General features: G+C 42.6%; 1 pseudogene; it reads right to left on the bottom strand.

Annotated features, from left to right (window-relative positions):
- Positions 1-1,972: 1,972 nt before the first annotated feature.
- On the bottom strand, positions 1,973-6,219 carry LOC125347751 (annotated as a pseudogene).
- Positions 6,220-7,219: the final 1,000 nt, after the last annotated feature.

The following is a 7,219-nucleotide window of genomic DNA, read 5'->3' as shown; positions in this document are numbered from 1 at the left end:
GAAGGGTTAGACAAATGAAGAGAGGAAGCATGGGAGAATACAGTCATTATATACAATATATATGAAAAAAACTAGGAAAATGGAGGGGATCCGTGGGTTTGGGAGAGACTGAGAATTATAAAAGTGGTGATATTGACCAAGACACACTGACATCCTGACTTGAAATCCCTCTGTACAACTAAAGGCAATACTAATAATAAAGAATAACTCCATCTTGCAGAAAGCCTCTAGTTAGCTGTTCTGTGTGAGAATATGCCAGAATGCAGCAACATGTAGCCAACCTTTCCATGGCCTGACAGTTTTTGTTTAGGCCAGTTGAGTACATAGAAACAACTTTCCCAGAGTCTGATTTTCTCTGTGCTATCAGGAGTTAGCAGAATCAGTTCTGCTCTTTGAACACTAGGAGGTGGTATACAACAGGGTGTACATCAATTCTGCACTGGTCTTAGAGCCAAACCAAACAGGAGCTTCTTAGAAGTTGGTACCTTCATTAAATGCAGTTGCTGCTACACTGTCTAGTGCCAAACTCTTTGCTTACTAAATTAAGACTTGTATAAAACATTGTTGTCACTGTCCCAACTTGGAGGCAGATGTTTCCTTTACATGTCTTGGGAAACATCTTGAGACAGCCTCTTTGGGCACACTATATGGGAAAATACTCTACTGGTTTTCACACACTTGGATAAGCAGTTTCCACGGAAGTGTGACTTATTCCCAGAAGCCATGCTGCTCACTAGACTTTGACTAATACCCTTGTTTCTTATTTAGTAGATGGACAATCACACAGCAATAATAGGTTCCTATGAGCAAACTAGATTAAGAAGATCCATTAAATTTCATGGAAAATACTTGGTCTTGGTTATCCTGGGCACTTGTTCATGGGAGGGACCTCTTATCTATTTTGTTCCTTTTTTACTTTAACCTTCTAACCAGATGTATTTTTTCATGTCTCCAGGCCAAAGTTACATACCATGCTATAGCATCCCAAACTGTGTGATCTTCAGTGTCTCTTAGTCCTGTGGACCAGGCATCCATAAAATTTGACTTCCACAAATCCAGTTGGCTTCTGCCTTGGCTTTGTGGACTGCTCCCTAATTAGCCTCTGCCAATCAGCAAGTAGTTGGGGAGAGGCATCTGGAAGACCCTACTCAGCTTAAAGCAGCTACACGTGAGACATGCACACCACTAAAGCCAGTGTTGGTTTTCTTCTTTTATCAGTGGGAATAAAAAAAAAGTTTTCCCTTAAGGAGTAGTGTCAGACAGAAAAATACCCAGGGTCAAACCAAATATGGGAGAAAGCCAAGCTCATGAAATGGGCCAGATGAAAGGCAAAAAGTAAGAGGCCAAGTTGGTGAGATGGTCCCTTTTGAGACTAACTCTAATTGATGACCAATAAGCAAGGCCCATAAAGATAATCAGAAAAAAGCCCACAGAAACCTGCTCCTTCCTCATTTGGTGCAGCAGCACTACACTCTGCCTAGCTTCCCTGAATTTCTCTGTAATAGTATCCTAATAAACCTATTTCTCCTTATCATTTATTTCAGTAAATTCTTTTATGAATGCTCAACTTCAGAAAATCCACATATCCTAAACAGCAAAAGCAGGTTCAACTATCACACAATATACAAAATGGTTTACATTAAGGTTCTTGCCTTTTAATTGAATGGCCATTTCTTTAGAATCATCCATACAGGAACAATTCCCACATATCTCCCTCCCCCAAATCCCACTCTACAAATTCAGATTCATATTTTTAATTCTATAGGATATGTCTTCCAAGGATCCCAAATCCCTAAGTCAATGTCTGCCTTCCATTCCTGATCCCCTTTCCTTTTCCTGTTCACCCTGAGTCATTATTTGAAACTGTGGCTTCTGTGCTCTGTTCAGATGTACTTTTTTATGCTCAGAATTTCAGCTTCCATGTGCCCAAAAAGTAACTGTAGATACATGTGCCCAGCTAAGCAAGCAGCTATTAGGGGCACAGGTTGGGTTATGGGTCATACAAAGGCCAGTCACAATGGGGACAAGAGTTGGCACCAAGCCACTCCACGTTGTTATGCCCTAACTCACGCAGCACCTGCATCAGCCTGGCTTGTAGGTGAGCAAGCATCCCCAGGTGGTTGATATCATCAGCATTCTCATAACTCTCACGTGGGGCAGGATAACGCACACGTCTTAGCTTGGTCAGTCCAATGGTATGATGTGGAAGGCTTTCCAGAACAGACATGGAGACAGGGTTCCCAGAAAAGGTGAAGACTGTAAGCTGAGAGCATTGGCATATGGCAGGTAGAATGGCAGTGAGTTGAGAGTCTATGATGCCACATTCATTTAAGCTCAGGTTCTGGAGGGTGGCAGACACACTCTTCAGCAGAGCTCCAATGCTCTCAGAAATTACATTACTCAGGCTGACCCTGTTAAGATTCAGTTCCATCAGCTGCCTGGTGTTGGGGCACTGGGACAGATTCATCAAGTCTGATTCCAGAAGCAGGCAACTGGTGACCGAAAGAATCTTCAAGGGGCTCACCAGGCATCTGAGGAGAGACAAAACAGTTAGTGCTGGGAACTAGTGGTGGTGGGGTGGCAGCCAGTGGGGAAGACCTATTCTTAATGATAGTCAGTCTCTAATATAACATATTGTAAAGAGGCATTCAAGGAAGTCCAAGGTTAGGCAAAGTCCTTCCGACATTGTGAGCTGGGTCAAGGGAATGAAATGTCTAACTCTCCTTTTGTTTATCTTCTGAGCAGAGAAAAACACACACAGTTTAGGGATCTGGGTGCTAAACAAGATGACTATGGAACATACTCTGAAAAAAGCCTGAGCCTATGTCTTGGGGGCATTAGTTTATTTTGGTTTCAGAGACACATCTGGAAATACTTTCAATTATAAATTAGGGGAAAATTAAAGAAGAAAATCTTCTCATCACAACTCAGACTTCCTTCCAGCCAGTGTGTCAGCAAGTCATGTGGATGGCTTTACACAATGATGCTACTAGAAAATGTTTTTAGGAAGGACAAACCTGGGAGGTCAGCAGCATCTAAAGGGCCCTTCCAGCTGACAGGCACCAACCTCAGGTCCTTGTGTTATCAGCAAACCACCTATAATTGTTGACAATTCCTCACGCCCTTTACCTCCAGAATCATGCATTTCCCACCTACTCCCTTATATGGAGTTCAAAACAACACTACACACAAGAAATTTGAGGACGATTTGAAGGAAGACGCTCATGCTGACAATGCTGGTTGAGGGTAGGGTCTCATCTAAAACTCAATACTTGAAGTGATTTACTTTCTTCAATGCTCTCCATCTTAGTTATGATCTTCTAAATTTAAACTCAATTATTAAAGAAGAATTTGCAGGGCTGGGGATATGGCCTAGTGGCAAGAGAGCTTGCCTCGTATACATGAGGCCCTGGGTTCAATTCCCCAGCCCCACATATACAGAAAACGGCCAGAAGTGGCGCTATGGCTCAAGTGGCAGAGTGCTAGCCTTGAGCAAAAAGGAAGCCAGGGACAGTGCTCAGGCCCTGAGTCCAATGCCCAGGACTGGCCAAAAAAAAAAGAATTTGCAAACCCAACTCCCCAATAGTTTCCTAGCAAGCAGTCACTGCCAACAATACCATCTATCCTGGTTTATAACTGAAGATGGTCCATTCTTCCCCAAATTCATATTGAAATGGAGCCCTCATAATGCTATATTAAAGAAGTTCATGTGGGATGTTCAAAGGGATGATTAAGGCTGTACTTTCAGGAATGAATTAATCCAATCTTTCAATTAATGGATCAATGGGCTATCTCAAGGGAAAATTCTCTATTAAAAAAAACTGGTTTGGGGGCTGGGGATATAGCCTAGTGGCAAGAGTGCCTGCCTCGGATACACGAGGCCCTAGGTTCGATTCCCCAGCACCACATATACAGAAAACGGCCAGAAGTGGCGCTGTGGCTCAAGTGGCAGAGTTCTAGCCTTGTGCGGGAAGAAGCCAGGGACAGTGCTCAGGCCCTGAGTCCAAGGCCCAGGACTGGCCAAAAAAAAAAAAAAAAAAAAAAACTGGTTTGACTAGGTTTACATGGATCTGTCTGTGTCTATCCTTGTCTATCTATCTCCTCCCCTTTCTTTATTGACTTTTTGCTTTTTTTACTTTCTGAGCCACAGTCTCACTATGTAGCCCAGGCTAGCCTCAAGGGCACTCTCCTACCAAGCGTCACAAATGCTGGAATGACAAGTTTGGTTTGCACCACATCCAGTTTGGTTATATCTCTTAAGTCTCTTTAGTCAGGACATTCTATATTGCTTTAGGACTCTGCCAGAAAAAAAGGCTATAACTGGGTGCAGCCTATTTGTCTTGGACTAGAACTGAGAAACAAAATAATTATTATAAAAATAACAGAGCCAGGTGCTGGTGATCCACACCTGTAATCTGAGCTACCCAGGAGGCTGAGATCTGAGAATCACAACTGGATGCCATTCTGAGCAAGAAAGTCCACAGGACTCATCTCTAATTAACCACCAGAGAAACAGAAATGGCACTGTAGCTCAAGTGGTAGAGTACTAGTTGAGCAAAAGAGCTTGGGCACAGCACACAGGCTCTGAGTTAAGCCCCACAACTGATAGGGGGAAAAAAACAAAAACACAACAAAACCCCAACTTAGAAATGATGTGCGTAGCCTTTTCTTTTCTACTATTAGCAACAAAAAAGGAAAGGGACTAAGATAACCTCTAGCCTTTTCAAGAGCAGTCTGGTGACAGACATCATACATAGGAACAAGACAATTTCTTGACATCCAGGATCATATTGCTTGCGATTGGCACAGAATAGACACTCATTCTTGAAATAAACATGACTTGTGCTATCTCTTACCTGAGCACATTGTGCAGGCGGCCTTGAAGGAAGACGAGAGATTCCAAATGCAGCTCCTGGAGGTGATGCAGACAGAGGAACTGAGTGCTTAGCTGGTTGACACACTGTTCTTCATCCTCTGAGGAGGTACCGGGAGATATCTGGATGTGGGACAGGATGAGTCTGCGCAGATTATGCATCTGGCCCAGATGAGAAGCAAACTTCCCAAAAATTGGCAGTTTCCAGGTAAAGCTCACTTCCAAATCTTGGACAGAGTCCAGCTGTACCATCTTCAGGATCATCTTAATATTCTGCAAGGGTACTTCAAAAATCCTCAGCTTCTTGCAGCTTAGATACAGTAAACCTTTCCTTTGCTTGACCTTCTCAATAAGGGAAGTGAGCAACTCATCATGGCTTCCTTTATTGAGGTACAGGTCTATGAGCACCTGCACAGGAGCCAAGGGTTGTTTCACTCCCCTTCCAGAATCACCTACTTTTTGCTTCTTCATCAGTGGCTGGGCAGCCTCTGGCAGTAAGCACAGACCATCCCTGGTTCTAGTCCATAAAGTTTCTAAGTCTTGAGGAGTTTTCTGGCGTAAATCCAGAACTTGCAGTTTCCATTTCCTGTGGTGAAAACAAGTGATTAATTCAAAATAAAAAGAGTCTCAGAATACAGGCAAACATAAAGTGTCTAACTTGAACTTCTACTCAAAAACCTAGTCATTAGTTGCTGTTCACACCTCTATTTGGATTCTGCTTTTTCCTCTGGACATTTCTTCTAGAAGGATAACTTTGCCCTTAGATCCTCCCTGGTGTATGTTTGTCTACCCATCTGGGGTTGAACACCAGACCTCACAAGTGCTAGGGAAGGGCTCTACCACTCTGAACTATATCCCCAGCCTCTGTTTCCTATAACTTTATGTGCCACTGGGAAGGAGGGCAGACATGTTCCTTAAGTCCCCTATGCATGACCTGATAGCTTATTCTAAGAGATATCAGTAATTGCTTCTTTACCAGCACCCTCCAAAGGCCATGCTCTCCATACCTCTGACACCATCTGTCATTCTCATATTCCCAAGCTGCTGAGTCTTCCTCACCTAGGGCGAACCTCTTGAGTAAGAAGTGTATCCAGCCCTCTGAGCACAGCTTGGAAGGCCTCCTGGTGAGGCTGCCATTCCTTCATCAGAGTCCCCAGAGGAAGGCAGGCAAAGGGCCAAGCCTGGACAATCGCCTTCAGGACCTCATTGTGTCTCCCAGCATAGGCTGCTGTGAACAGAGATGGAAAGAGCTCCACAGGCAGCTCTTCCAGAGCAGCAATGGCTAAGGCCTCATCCTTCAGCAGGCTCTGCTCAGCCAGCTCCAGGAGTCTCGATGGGTCACACATGGTCTTCTTGATGAAACTGTTGCAAAAAAAATGCTGAGAAAACATTCATGCAACAAGAAAGTCTTCTTAGCCCAAGCATGAGTAACTTCATCTTCTCGCCTCACCCCTTCTGAATGACCAACTCAATCCCAATGTCATTGGTGTAGCAAAAGTGGAGATCTGTTTACTGAAATTCCATTCTGTACTCTGGCCAAAAAACACACTCATATCTCTGCTGGCCCAGTGATGAGGAGGCAGCAATATAACCACTGTCATCATCCTACATCTACTCACAACTCTAATTCCAGTCCTCCTGGAAAGCAAGTACCAAGAGCATAAAAGCTGAAATGGCCTGTTTTAGAGGAAAAGTTTGAAATTATACTTCTCTGAAATACTTCTTTATTAGAACTGTTTGGGATCTGTTTATTTCTGAATGTCAAAATACCTGCTTATACAGAGGAGTTAACTTGGGGATATGATCTAAGTAGAACTTAAAACTCATGTAAGTTTTATGTGTAATAATCCCACAGGGATTGAGAGAAACTTATTTAACGTTTTAAAATTATAGCATAAATTAATTGTACAAATGGATTTCATCAAGGCAAAAACTCAACAAGAATTGAGCACTACAGCTAAGAAAACCTAACCAACCAAACAAAACAAAAACCTGTTTTTAACCTAAAAGCCTAGAGAAAGATTCAGCAGTTCTAATGGTCCTGGAAACAGGGAGACAAACCAGAAGTCTATGTCCTACAGCTGCGCCTCTATATAGAAGCATTAGGTACACAGAAGAAATATTTATGGCCTCTGTGTCAAATGAAGTCTACTTATGAACGTTGTTTTACTTTATGGCATTATATATGGATGAGTATCTTCTTAAATAGAGACTAGAGAAAGAATTTTAAGATTCCAAAAATTTTATCCACTTTATATCCTAACTTGAAAAGGATATAGACATTTTTTACCTTTTTATGAACACTGGTCCTGATTTTTCCATAAAGTAGGAAGAAAAACTTAACAC

The sequence above is a fragment of the Perognathus longimembris genome, chromosome 3, assembly GCF_023159225.1.
Source record: "Perognathus longimembris pacificus isolate PPM17 chromosome 3, ASM2315922v1, whole genome shotgun sequence".
Lineage (NCBI taxonomy): Eukaryota > Metazoa > Chordata > Mammalia > Rodentia > Heteromyidae > Perognathus > Perognathus longimembris.
The sequence above is the reverse complement of the archived record's forward strand: the minus strand, read 5'-3'. Positions and strand labels throughout refer to the sequence as shown.